Source organism: Rhododendron vialii, chromosome 10a (assembly GCF_030253575.1).
Source record: "Rhododendron vialii isolate Sample 1 chromosome 10a, ASM3025357v1".
Lineage (NCBI taxonomy): Eukaryota > Viridiplantae > Streptophyta > Magnoliopsida > Ericales > Ericaceae > Rhododendron > Rhododendron vialii.
The window spans coordinates 34,058,876-34,074,447 of NC_080566.1; positions in this window are offsets into that span (position 1 = coordinate 34,058,876).

Consider the following 15,572-nt stretch of genomic DNA (forward strand, 5'->3'; position numbering starts at 1 on the left):
GATCATCTACCTCCACATCGTGTATGTGATCACGTTCCCATGCCGTGTACTCGTTCTCAATGGGATCGTTAGGCATCTCTCTTTTGATGAGGTTATGGAGGAGGCAACATGCTGTGACGATACGTGTTTGAGTCCTAATGGGGTAATACGAAGGAGACCTCAATATTGCAAAGCGCATCTTTAACACACCAAAGCTTCTCTCAATTACATTCTTAGCAGCTGAGTGCTTCATGTTGAAGTACTCCTCTCTGCTAGTCGGCATGTGACCTTGCCTCCAAATGTTAATGTGATATCGTTGCCCGCGGTACGGTGCTAGAAAACCCTCGGCATTTTGGTATCCGGCATCCACAAGGTAGTAATGTCCTGTACCAAATGGAAGTTACGATATTCACTACAAATGGTTTAAAGGAAGGGTTGATAATAGGAATGGAGTGAAAAGAAGGTGAATTTTAGGATTTAGAACATACCATGGGGGACTATCAAACCATCGGGTCTTGAAATGGCGTCCCTCAGGATCCTAGAGTCAGTGGCCGACCCTTCCCAACCAGACAATACAAAGACAAACTTTAGGTCTCGACTACATACACCTAAAACGTTTGTGGCAATCTCACCCTTCCTTGATCTATAGCGTGGCCTGTCAACTGCCGGGGGATACACTGGCACGTACGTCCCATCCAATGCCCCGAGACAATTCTACGACATAATCAGTACATTAGTGTAACTAAGTCAATATGGTGGAGTTGAGGAAACGAAATGGAAGATTTTACAATAATTGAAATGAAGTTTACCTGAAACCAACTCCATCTACTGTCATGGTAGTTAGGCGGCACAGGTTCGGGCCTTACTAGGAGCATGTCATAAAGGCGCAACACACCTAGGAGTACGACATTGAAATGTCTACTTACAGTTTCAGTTGATCTCCAAAAGTGCAATTTCGTACGCCTCTGTTTTGTATGGTGAGCTAGGATCCACAAGAAAATGGCTACCCTCTCATCAAGACAAACATTTCGCGAGTCTCCTAACCCAACACCTCGAAGTAGACAACACAATCTAAAAAAGGTACGCCTATTTACCCTCAATTGCTCGTGGCAATCTACTTCATTACCATTGACAAGCCTATTCACAGCATCTACTTGGGTTTGGTAGTAGTTTGGATTTGGGGACAACTCAGGACGAGGATATTGTACCGTGGACACAATGAAGCAATAAAGCCGAAACACACTCATTGCAGCACGAATGTACATGTTTATTGCGATGAATGCCTCTTCCTCTTCTCTTCTCCTTAATTCTGTTCTGTTTAATCTCGGCATTGTAAAAAAGCCTAAAAAGGGCTTCATGAATAAAACACAAGTCATTTTCTTAATTATAAACTACAAACACTAAATTACAATTTCATTTTCTTAAACCAAACTAATGTCTTCTAACCCTATTCATACACACACAATACATAAAGGTCGGGCTGTTTTTTTAGGTTTTTCTTTTGGGATTTCATCTTAATCATCCAAACTCTTGCAGGCATGAAACAATAACTTAAAAACAACATATTGCAGCCACATATATGATGCTATGATGCTATAATAAGAATACAAACCACTTCCAATAATCAAAACCCAATTTAAACTACAGCAGTATTGCAAAAAAAAAAAAAAAAAATCATGCTTCATTGTTCAAACCCTTGTTTTACTTGAAACCTAGACAGAAACCGTTGCACTAATCGAAACCCTAGATCCAAAATACACAAAAACACACACAAAACACAGTTCAAACCCTTGTTGTACTCGAAACCCAATCAGAAACCCTAAACCCTTGCACATTTCGAAACCCTAAAACACAGTTCATCCACATACAGAGGCGTTCTTTATTTTTCAGGCATACCAAACACAAAATCAACAGAACAGGACCCATACGCACACACACACACACAGGGATCTAAAAATGGAGGAGACAGAAGAATACCCATTTTTTTGCGCGCACACACATGGCTGTTCCATTTTTGAGCCATACAAAATAATAAATCAACAGACGAGGAGCCATTACACACACATGCACACAGAGATCTGCTAAAATGGAGGCCATACCTGAGTTCACGAAGCAAATATGCACTGCACTCCAAATCGCCACCAAAACCCTTTTTTCTCTGCTCCACAGACAACAATGGGTCGGCGACAGAAATGAGAAAGCAGTGGAGGCCTGGGGTTGGGGAAAGGGGGATAACCAGGGGTGATTTCGTCCAAATTTCACCCCTCTACACCCGGATAAATTTTGGGGAACCCTAGACCAGCCCAAAAGTTTCACAGGTGAATCCCTCAAACGAGTGAAAACGAAGAACGGAGGAAAACAAATGAGGGGAACGAATGGAGAATCCAAACAGCGGCAAAACCATTGGCCCCACCCTTTTTACCCCCTCCTTTATTTTCACTCCTCTTTTGACTCCATCCAAGCAGGCCCTTATAGTTCCTAGAGGCATATGATTGTCAGAGTTCTTTTTCCTCAGATGTCTCGTGCTTTTGGATCCTTTTAATCTTTGTAATATGTTTCCAAAAATTAATAAATTTTCTTTGCTATTCAAAAAAAATATAAAGGCGTACTGGAGTTACAATAATAGACATCAATGGAAACAAAGTTCTCGTCAATTCTCTTTTCTTAAATATGATTCTGTTCTCCTATAAGATCCAAAGAACTTTCAGGCATCGAATTTTGAATCAATAACCGGAACAGACGATCGAATTTAAAGAGCAGAAACGTCAAGACAAACAGATGCTTCCAATATATACTATATGGCAACTCACTCGCTCAAACAAAATACAAACTTAATGATTTAAGTGCAATCTTTGGCGTTAGTTTCTTTTGGTGTTAAGCTGTCGTTTGGGTTGTTTTTAGCAGGTTTTCTGCTTTCGTTTTGGTATGTGGTGTTTGGGTTGGCATCTTGTCTTTCATACATGGTTTGGTTCTCTAGTAGCGTATGTCGTTGTGCCAGTGTTCCTTTTGATATTTGTAATCCTTTCCAAAGATTAATTAAAAAAAATTACCGATCAAAAAAAATGATTGAAGTGCAAGACCAAAAAATGCTTATGTTTTCCATGGTTATAATCTTGGAACATCTCCAAGGAAGAGCAATTTGGGAGCCAACCCATATTTTGGCTTCAAGACCAAAATTCTATCTCGTCTAATGAAAACCATTCTCGGATATATTGAGTCAAAAAATGGCTTGGCTATTTCTTTGGCCATGAAAATGGTCTGGGGCCTTTCTTGCAAGAGTTGTGATCTAATGGCTCTTGGGAGTATTCCAATGGTTGTGATATGTGGATGTGATACAACGGCTGAGAGTACTGATCATAGCGGTCAAGTAATGGTTTTAGCACTGTCGGAACGCTTTTGCCAAAATTTGAACACATAGAACTGTAGGCGTGTTTGCTATAACTATGGATACAGATTTTAGATTTTAGCTTCAAATTCTGCTATAGATTTTAGATTCCGAATTTTAGAAGAAGTTTAGAAACATGTTTTTTTTTGCAGTTGGGAGATTATGAGAATTTTATTTCTTTTTGTGTTGGAGAATCTCAAAAGCTATCCAAACCTAGTTTTGAAATTTTGATATTTTCTTTTCTTTTTCAGGTTCTCAGCAGTAGATTCTAACATTCTAAACTGTTTTTAAGAAGCTAGTATCTAAAAATTTGTCAAAATAATATTTCGCAAACACCCACAGTCGCAAGCCAAAAAATGACCTTGACTCCTAAAAAAATGGTCAAAACCATTAGAGATATTCTTAAGACGTACAAAATCTTACAATAAGTTTTTTGTGGATATATTGTTAGGCCATCCACAGTGGCATAATCAAAAATGGATAACTAAAAGTTGACACATCAGCTTTTGATTATCCATTTAAGAGGTTGCTAAGCTTAACAATGTTGAGGTCCACAATGGTCACTTCTAGTCCATAACTAAAATAAGGGATACACTACAATTTCACTCTCTCTCCCCTTGTGTTTTCCACCATTGATCACTTCCCTTCATTACACTCTTTTTTGGCAAAAATATATCGATTTTCTCCTTTAATTTTGGGAAAAAAATTGGTGACTTCCTTCCCTAATATTATGAATTTGGAAAAAAAAATCATGTACTCAAAAAAAAAATGTGTTCTTGAATTTGTAAAAAAATGTAAGGTTCTTTATGTACTCAACCACAGGGAGAGGAACGAAAAAAGAATAAAATAAAAACGAAAAAAAAAAGTGAAATTCCTTAATACGGCGACAAATGTTTTTCACCATTGATCACTTCCCTCCATTACGTTTTTTTTTTTTGGCAAAAATATATCGATTTTCTTCCTTAATTTTGGAGAAAAAATTGGTGACTTCCTTCCCTCATATTATGAATTTGGAAAAAAAAATTATGTACTCAAAAAAAAAAAAAAAACAGATGTGTTCTTGAATTTGTAAATGAATGCAAGGTTCTTCATGTACTCAACCACAAGGAGAGGAACGAAAAAGAATAAAATAAAAACGGAAAAAAAAAGTGAAATACCTTAATCCGACGACAATGAGTTGAATTGTAAATGATTGAAAGATATGAGCTTCACTTTTGGAAGGAAAGAAAAAGAAAGAGTTTGTGGCTGAAGAAAATGAGATATAGAGCAGGTGAAGAAAATACCATTTGAAACACGTGTGTATATAAATTTTAGAACCAGTTAACTTATGTGGTGTGAAATCCACAAATTTTGATTATTGAAAAAGGTTGTTAGTTTTGGTTATCCAAAGCCCAAAATTTGATTATTTCTAAGAATATTGTTAAGTTTGATTATATCATTGGGAGCCATATTTTACCCCAATATTGTTAACTTTAAAAATAATTTGCTTTTGATTATGCCACTGTGGATGGCCTTAGGTAATACAGTTAGTAGAGTTAAGTTAATTTTTTTTATCAAACTAGTGATTTCTTGAGCCGTTCCGAATAAAAGAGGTGAGAAATGGTAAAAAAGCAAATCTATTTCGTTTCTCTCCATTAATTTCTCGGTAATAATGGTAAGATTTAGTGAGAAATCGAAATTCTTCTCTCCCCTCTTATCAAATTTCTCAACCCAAACGGACTTTTTTAAGGAATGGGGGGTGCTAATGTACTACACCGTGTAATACGGCCGGATATCTTGGCACGAACAGCTCGAACTTACCGTCTATTGTTCGAATTGAAATTCAAGCTGTCCATTACCGAGATAAACAGCCCGATCGACCGCACTACATCAAGATGCACTACAGCACCCACGAGTCCCTTTGTTAACACTTTGCAAGTGAAAGAATAGTGGATGTCTTTACGATTCGTTTGGAACACAAACCTTTTCAAAAGCAGAGTTAGCTTTTGCATCTTAAGGGCGACCTTTTAAATGGTCTCAAAGTTAGTCAGATTATTCTTGAAATTAAATGGTCTTCGCACCGACTATCAATCTTCACTCTGCGCTCGTGCTTTTAATTCTCCTATACATTTACAAATTTAAGTTTATTTGGGAGGGTTTACGGTCGGACTCGTGCTCGTGCTCATGCTCGTGCTCCGTCCGCGCATTATGCATGTGACTTAGGTCTGAACTCTCTAGGACTGTGAATCCTTTAGTAATTTACAGTACTCCATTGGAAAACTGACACCTATAAACTTGGGATTGTTATCCTTCGTACGGTAACCCAGTTTCCAAACAGAGTGCACTCTACCCTCAAGCTTTTTTATGATTCTTGTACCTCTACAAAAAGAACATTGTGTTTGTCCAGGCAGGGAAACTTCTTTCCCTTGTTTAGTCTTTTTCACTCCTCGTATTTTTTTTCACTTTTGCTTGAAAAATTGGTTCGAGTGTTGCTTTTCAGCTAGCAGCGTTTTCGTACAGTTCTAGTAGCGAATTTTTATAATTTTCTTGTTGGAATTTGGGGTCAGATCCGGGACCAAATCGGATCGCCCATGTGGGCATGATCTGGTGACCTATTTATAAAGAGTTCTATCTCATCTTGCAGACAAAATAAAAGATCGAGGTTGATATAATCTTAATCTCTTTAGGATTATAGAACTTCTGCCACATCTAGGATGCCCTCTCTCTCTATTTAATTCCGGCATGAACGTAGCGGCGGAATTGATAGGAGCGTAAATGTTCACATAAGCGCCCTTTAATTTATCTTTGTTGGGTCCTATTTATATTATTATTCGGACCTTAATGCTTAATTTGTGTATTGTAGGTATTTGGAGGATTCGGTACAAAAAGCGCGAAATTAAAATATTATACAGCTTTGGAAGATGGTCTGTTTGAAGGTCATATGGAATTTAGCACTCTACTAATTAGTCCACGAACATTACTGGAAGAATGATGATTTGCTATTTTATTGCGTGGGCCCAATGCTTATGGACAGAGCCGGAGCTATATACAAGGCGTATGGGGACCACAGCCCCCTGCGTAGTTTTGGAGTTTTTTTTTTTTAATATTACAATTAGTTGTTTTTTGTTTGGTAAGAGCAACTATATATTATCTCTTTTGAATTAGGTGTTATTTAGACATTTAAATATTTTAGACTATGTTCATTTTGGGTCCTAAAATCCAACCTCTCTCTCTTCGTACAGTCTCCAATCAATTTTTCTTCAATTATTACCCTCGTTTCTCTTTCTATCTCTCTACTCAGTATCCAAAAAAACTTCCCTCAAAATCCAAACCAAATAAATTCTTAGATTTTCGAATTTTGAAATTTCAAAATTTGTTGTTAATAATTCGGCCCCCGTATTTAAGAAATTCTGATTCCGTCCTTGCATATGGACTAAAAGGTGGGCCATAGAGTAAAAGAGTGATTATGGGCTAAAGAGGAGAATTAAAAGAGTGATTTAGGGATTGCCGACTGCGTACGAAGAACGGGGCTGCCATTAATATTGTTTAGTTTTCAAGTTGTGTTCAATTACTCGCACTCCGGTAACTAGTTTTAATTTCTGTTTTTAATAAAAGTTATTCGCTGGAATTTGATTAGTTGGTATTTTTCTGTTTATTTCCTTCTCGCGCAATAGAAGCATGTTTCAAACTAGAGTTTCTTTTATTTCTTGCTTAATAATGAGTAAGTAGTCGTATAGGTAGGGTCGCGGGGTGATTAGCACACCGTGACCGATTCAAACGCGTTCTGCTCCTATTTCATAAAAAAAAAATGTAAGAAAAATAAATTTTAGATTGGTAAAATACTTCTCGTAGGCGAGTTTGGGCATTGTCGGAGTCCATATGAACGGGAGAATGGAGGTCCAAAACTCATTCTCCGCTGCGCACGGATAAACGGCGACCATAAGGGTTCGCATCTCGCGGAGTATTTTTTTCAGTCTAAAATCAAACGTTTTAAAGAACACCGATTGGAGCAAATGAGTCTAGGCTGGTTGCGAGTGCTATGAACCCTACGACCGTACCTTTCTTTTAATTATTTGAAAAGTACAATCAATTTTTAGGTTTTAGTTAATCTCAATTAATCGACAAGGGGTGGCTACCTAAAAACCCATTCAAATTTTAACAACTCGAGTTTTTAGTCATCACACGTCATCGTCTTTGTGGATTCGACTCCGGTTTTACCGGATATGATGCTACGTCGGTCTCCGCCCTACGCTTAGGGCAACCCATTAATTTAGGATTAGGAAATCGTCAAGCATTTTTGGCGCTGTTGCCTGGGACGGTAACGTGTGTTAAGAATTCGAGTAGTTATTTTTATTTGTTTTCTTTTTAGTTATTTGTTTGAGTCATAATAGGTCGAGGTAGGCAATCCTCCATCATATGAAGCAATCACCTCAAGCCTGTTTTTTATTATTGTTAAAAAAAATGGTCCATTTTGTAAGGTGCTATGGAGGTTATGCAAAATAATTTGATTGTTTAGTGTCACTTCCTTTATGGTTTGGCCAAAGAAAATCTTTTTTAGCATATTACTAACCTTGAGAAAACTTTTGCTAGTGATGAAGTGGCTATTTTACATGTATTCCCAACATCTTTGCGTGGTAATGCTCAATATTGGTTTAATTTTTTGAGTCCAAGATCGACATGAAGTGAGATTGTAATACAATTTTTTAAAACTTCCACTCCCTCATATAAGACTCATATGTTTTTACAAGAACTATCACATTTCTATCAACAAGATGATGAGTTTTTTTCGCAGTGTTGGGAGCAATTTAAAAATTCCGTATTCTCTTGGTCGAGTTTTAATTGTGAGCTTGACAGTTTTTTGGCTACCTTTTGCCATGATTTAAATCCTAAGACATGTCAGGCGGATCTTAGGTCCACTGACGAATTCCTAGATAAAAATGCTGAGGAGGCTTGGGATTACCTAAATGAATTAGCCTAAATGGTCCAATTTTGTGAGTTGACTGAAAGTTCTGAGGATACCAATTCTGATGCGAGGGAAAAAGAGAAAATAAAGCCGCTTGTCATTAATGAAGGCTATATGCCTTTTGAGGAGTCATTGCCAAGAGTTACACTGAATAATCAAATACTCTCGGCTCTATATGGTGTCACCCTTCCTACTAAGTTTCCACTTTCGCAAGAGTTTTTAAATGTGGAACTGATTGATTTTCTTGATGTTGATGAATTTAATTTAGTTTATCATCCTTATCTTGTGGATTTTGTCAACAATTTGAAAATTGATCTAGTTTGGGTTGTACACTTGCTAGAACCTAAATGTCTAAAACAAATTCGGCAAATGCGCAGTATCTTAACTTGTGACATGACCGAGTTCAATTCTTGATAAAATATGTAGAATGAAGTGCTATGTTCATTGTCTTAGCTCTTATTGGCATAATAAATGTTCGGAACCCGCGTTTGGCTGCACATACATAAACTCTTTCTTTTTCTATCTCTTTTTTTTTCTCTCTTTTGATGGTCTAGTATAGCCACCTGTTTCTCGCTTGAAAAATGAGGAAAAAAGTAGTACCCGTAACTTTCTCGTGAAGAAAGTGAATGGTTTTTTGTCTTTCATTTTTTTTCTTGTCTTGTTTATTTCTTTTAGTTTTTTTTTTCTTGCTATCTTGGAGGCTAACATTTTGCAGGTTATTTTATCCAAGTTGGGGGGTCTCCCTCTCTCTATAGTTTATTATACTTAGCCCCTCCTTTTCGAGGTGATACATTTTCTCTCTTTTATGTTTTTGTCCTATCTTTTTATTTTTATACTTTCAAAGCGGACATTGAATAGTTCAAATTGGAAGGAGTGATCACTTTGTTCTTTATTTTGTTAGATTCAATAAAAAAACAAAAGGAAAAATTTTTGAAAATAAAGAATGGTGGAATACTTTTTGTATGAGACTTGAAGGCTATTGAGATTGGCTCTTGATTGATTGAGTTCGAAATGTGATAGTCATCATTTTGATATTGTGGTGGCATAGTAATTCTTTTTGCTAACTTGTCACGATAAATTGGTCATGGCATTTATTTCTAGCACCTTTACACTTCACGCTTATTTGGGCTTTGGTTGCTTGTGAGTTATGACTTAATGTTTTTGATAGCTTGTTTAGTGGAGACTTATACCCATGTGAGTTTAGAGCCTACCTTTTCTTGGAGTGGTGTCAATTAAACTATCGTCACAAAAGAGCAAATTCATTGTTGATCTCATTATTTTTGTTGTCAAGTGTTGGGAATGTTTTATATTGCCTACTTATCTCTTGAGTTTGAAAATTGCATGGTTGTATTGCCCCTTGGAGAGGATTATAGGTCATCTTTGATTTTTTGAGCCGGTTTGTTTCTTTCTTTCATACATTTATTTCTTGTAAGCCCATTTGAGCCTCTCGCATGATACTTTTTCTTGTTGAGCTCCACCATCAATATTATGTCTTTAGAAGGGCTAGTTAATGCTGTGAATGTGAATTATTAAGAAAAGAAGGAGATGAGTGGAGTTGAGAATTATGCTTGACTGGTGGTGATCTTTCCTATTCAAAAATAAAAGATAAATAAATAAAAAGAATGCGCTTGTAAGAAAAAAAAAAGTAAAAAGGGAAGGCACCAAATCATTGTGAAAAGGAGAAATACTTGTTCTTATATGGGATTGTATTAAAGAATTAGGAAGAGAGATGTGGCGAAGTTGAAAAGAGAAAAAGAAAAAGAAAGGGCACACATTATTTTATTTGCCCTATTGTTGTAAGTCGTTCTCGGACACTTGAATTTTTACCTAGGCTTGAAATATTTTTCCTTACTTGACGTTATAACCAGAATTGAAGTCATATTTGATCCTATGGGCTATGGGCTGTGAATTGGTGGATAGAAAGAGTTTCTAACACTTGGTATTCCTTTTATGAGATTGTGTGTCCACTTTATAGAGCGCTCTTTTCGTGTCATTATGTGCGAAAGTATTTTGCTTTCATTTACATAACGTCCGTCTGCACATATTGAGAGTAATATGTACCTTATTTCGAGTGATTTCATTTGTTGAGTACATAAAATGGTGAGATTTAAAGTCGAGACTCGGTCCGGAGAGAGCTTTTAGTTATTTTTCACTTGTGACCGAAGCCCTTATTCATACACGCTAAGTATAGGTGCCGTGACTCATTTTTATGACTTGATAGTATCTAGAACTGCTTATGTCATTATCTCTTTGCGATGGCTTCATATTCTTTACTTGTGATATCATTGAGCTGTCTTATAGGTTTTCGAGTTTCATGTGAAGAGGATTCACAGTGTTTTGTGGGTGATCCCTGCTGAAAATCCTCACTAGACTTCGCTCGTCCTACCGGGGCCGCCTGGGGGATTAAAAGAACAATCAGTTTTAATTTGTTTTCTTTACTTACATTTTGTTTTCTTTGCTCTGGACTAGCAAAACGTAAGTTGGGGGGTGTGATAGGCGCGTAAATGTTCATATAAACGTCCTTTAATTTATCTTTGTTGGGTCTCATTTATATTATTATTCGAAGCTTAATGCTTAATTTTTGTATTGTAGATATTTAGAGGATTCCATACAAAAAGCGCGAAATTAAAATATTATACGGCTTTGGAAGTTGGTCCGTTTGAAGGTCATATGGATTTTAGCACTGAACTAATTAGTCCACGAGCATTACTGAAAGAATGATGATTTGCTATTTTATTGCGTGGGCCCAATGCTTATGGACTAAAAGGTGGGCCATAGAGTAAAAGAGTGATTATGGGCTAAAGAGGAGAATTAAAACTTGGCTTGTGGCTCTAAGTTTTACACGACAGAGGAGTATAAAAAAGGAGCGAGGGCTTTTGCTGAGAAAGAATGGTTTTCGGCAGCACTTTCTACGGAAGAATAGGAAGAATGGGTTTGCCGACTGCGTACGAAGAACGGGGCTGCCATCAATATTGTTTAGTTTTCAAGTTTTGTTCAATTACTTGCATTCCGGTAACTAATTTTAATTTTTGTTTTTAATAAAAGTTATTCGCTTGGTATTTGATTAGTTGGTATTTTCTGTTTATTTTTCGTCTCGCGCAATAGAAGCATGTTTTAAACTAGAGTTTATTTTATTTCTTGCTTAATAATGAGTGAGTGGTCATATAAGTAAGGTCGCGAGGTGATTAGCTCGAACGTGTTTTGCTCCTATTTCAAAATAAGAAAAATATAAGAAAAATAATTTTAGATTCGTAAAATACTTCCCGTAGATGAACTTGAGCATTGTCGGAGCCCATGTGAACGGGGGAATGGGGTTCCAAAACTCATTTTCCGATGCGCATGGATAAACGGCGACCAGAAGGGTTTGTATGTTGCGGGGTATCTTTTTCAGTCTAAAATCAAACATTTTAAAGAACACCGATTGGAGTAGATGAGTTCGGGCCGATTGCGAGCGCTGTGAACTCTACGACCGTACCTTTCTTTTAATTATTTGAAAAGTACAATCAATTCTTAGATTTTAGTTAATCTCAATCAATCGACAAGGGGTGGCTACCTAAGAGCCCATTCAAATTTTAACAACCCGAGTTTTTAGTCAGCACATATCACCGTCTTTGTGGATTCGACTCCGATCTTATCAGATAGTGTGCTACGTCAGTCTCCGCCCTATGCTTGGAGCAACCTATTAATTTAGAACTAAGAAATCGTCAAGCAAGAAGTCGAATGGGTAGAGAGAATGGAGAAGTTGGATGGGTAGGGAGAGAAGTCTGATGTAAAGACCACGATCTATGTTCGTTATGGGATTTTGGTTTTGAGATTTTGGGTAATGAGTGGAGAGAAATAGATAAAAAAAATGAGAATAATTGTTGAGAGAGAATTTATTAGGAACCGTGCGCAGAGAGAAAATCTCACAAATCCAAAATCTCAAAACGAGCATGGTCTAAATGCATGACTCTTGAGCATGATTTTTGAGTTGATATTTTTTTGTTTTATATTACGTGATAATCAGTAGCAAGAATTGGATAATCACTTTGAGGAGGATGTGATGGATTTGTACTTGTTCTTAGCTCTGGTTTAGATCGTAGAGATGGTTGTACATTTGACGTTTTAGTTGCCAAATTATGAGCTCGATGTTTTGAAGCATTCTTCAAAGTTTCAGAATTTGTTCATAATTTTTGAGTTGTGGCAAGTATTGGCGAAAACAACAAAGTCGATTATTTATCCTATTGCTGATAGTTTAATTCGCCTTGTGTTAGCTTTATCGGTTACAGTGACAATATATTGAGCGAACTTGTTCAGCCATGAAGGCTAGACTACGAAATATGTCCGAGGATGATTTCCTTGCAATTATGTTCACTTACGTACATTCAGAAAGACAATGCTTGGCGTTTTGGTGTTGATTTCAATATAAACGCATTTTACATCATGCAATAGCGTCGAGCGCAGTTTTAGGTTCTTACTTTTGATGGAACACTAGGTTCTCCTTTTCTCTTTTGAAATAGAAATGGATGCACTATACTGTATGCGTGTATTTGTTTACAACCATATTTTTGTAATCATATAGCCAGGTTGACTGAAATTATACATGATAATTTTGTTGATAATATTTCTGGACTTGCTCATGAGGTTACCCGCTAACCCTATTCTTTTCACTGGTTGATGTGGCTATTAGTAATCATTTTGGATAGGAAAATGCTAGGGACACGTCAATGTGACGTCACACTCCAACCACACTTCTCTTACATGCATGTGTGAGAATTTCACAAAAAATGCTAGAGACCCGCTAAGGACCCACATGTATGTGAGAGGGGTGTGATTGAGGTGTGACAAATGGATGTGCCCCTAGCATCTCCCGGTTGGATATCTCAATCCTTTTCGGATTCATGACTCCTCGGATAGTCAATGACCTCGATCTGTAGTGAAAATATCATGCATTTCTTGTCTTGCTATTGTCATAATTTGGCATATTTTAGTTTTAGCAAAATCTAATTCCACCCATTGGCATTTTTTTTTTAATGAAGAAAAAAAAAATTCATAGCTTTTAAATTGTTACAAAGAGTAATAGAATAAGAAGAGAACGTAAAGTCCAATCTGAGACCCAAACCCTTAATTGGCAAGATGTCACCAAGGCAACACCTAAAGGGAACAAAGCCCCAACACCTAAAGGCTAAAAACCCAAATAAAGCAGTCATAACAAATGCGACAAAACCCGATCACCAAATAGGCCTAAAAGCCCAAATAACATTAGACGAGCCCAACTTGCAGAGCCCAACTTGCAAAGCCCAAACACACATCTAAGCCTAACCATCACTACAGCCAGCACCAAGACACCGCCGATCCCCATGGCCGCATACTAACACCACCGCCAACGTTCCACCACAGAGCAGACAGCGAGGAGGCCCCATTGGCATTTGTTGATGTCAAAAAAATGGCGAAGCCATCTTCTTCTTTTTTCAAAGGGATTGGCAAAGCCTTCGATGATGCCGAATTTGACACCAAATTACGGCATCACCAACAGTCTATATTTGATATCGTGTCAAAATAGCACCAAATCGGCTGGTGCAACATTATTGCTATTCTTTTGGCTTTTTGACACCGGAGCAAGTGAAAAAAAATGACTTCGGTGACAGTTATTTAAATTTTGACACCAACGGAAGGACTTTTTTTTTTTGACGTAATTCGCTAAAAGCATGACAATGCGAAATCCATTGAGATGTAGCAGCCCATGTTGATTAAATTTAAGCCCAGATTTCCCAGCCCAAAATCAGACTGTAGATGAGTCATTGTCTGTGTGCCATTGCTTGGGGCCAGCCCACTTGTTATAGCCCATTAGAGCGCTTGATTTTAGCAAAGTGGGTTTTTTCTGTTTGGTTTGCAATAATTCTATGGACCCCGGAAATTTTCCTTGAAAATGTTCTCAAAAATGAAATTAATGACTGAGATTCACTTTGATGCGTGGAACCCAAACATCCAAGTGAATCTGAACCTCTGACTTCTCTTTCGGAGACATTTTAGGGATCCCTAGCATTGCTCTTTTGTTTAATGTTAAAGCAGACAATGACAACAATTACATACAAAGAGATATGAATTAGGATTCTAATTATAATCCAAACAAAGCGCCAACTTATTTGACTTATTTTTTGCTAAAAAATGATTATTTTCCAAAATATTTGGATAAAAGTAAAAAAAAAAATTACTTTTTCGATTCATCTGGTCGAGACGAATCAATGATCTACAAAAGTTTGGCGAAAAACTAACAAACGAGAAAAAAGAATTTGAATAAGAATAAAAAGTGTTAAAAGTTAAACAGAACGGGGACGTAGCTCGCAAGTTAATTAGTTAGCTGTGGTATGGTTTGGTTTTGAACAGTTGACCATATATCACATTCTGGAATTTGTGCTGGACACATATCTTTTAGATTAAATTTTGTCATTGATCAGAAAAGTCTCGGATCAGTTGGAAAATATTCTTGTTAATTGCTTACTTGGCTATACAAATTATAGTAGTACAACTCTGCTGACTTGTTTTGTCAATTAAAATCCTATTTTGTTATTTTGTTTGAGAGGAAAGAGCAAAGAAAATTAAAAGAGAGAGTTTAAGAGCAAAGTTTTTGAGTTTTCTCTGTCGAAAAAGGAAAACTTGATAAAAATAATCTCTCCAAGTTTTCTTCTTCTTATTTTCTGGGGAATTGATATTCACACTTCCTTTTTTATTTTTTAGTGTTGAAAATGTATGTATTTTTTTTTTGCTAAAAGACAAAAAAATGAATATGTATAACAAAAAAGAGAGTGTAAATATCAATTTTCTATCTCCTGATATAATTTGTCTTTACCCAACTTCCAAACTAAGTAGTAATTTTCATTTCGCTTGGTTCAACACTTTGAAAGTAACTTTTACTTTCGACACAGTTTTCAATAAATTTCTCTCTCTATTTCTTTCCACTCATTACCACTCAACTCTCAAAAATAACTTTCTCTCTTCCTCAAGAACCAAATACTAACACATACATAATGCTCCTTTTATTTTATTTTATTTCCATTCAATTCCGTTTCACGAGTTTGGTGGAAAGGTAGCTTTAGAACGGGGGCGACTATTCGCAACCATTTATTTTCTCCATTTGTCCACTTCATTCATTTACTCCATATAACCCATTAATTTTCCCAAATCTTCCTATTATACCCCTCTCCTCCCAAAACATCAAATCTCCATAGCCACCGCCGCCGCCACCACCAAAGCTACGAACACCGTCCCACCACTGCCACTCCCTCC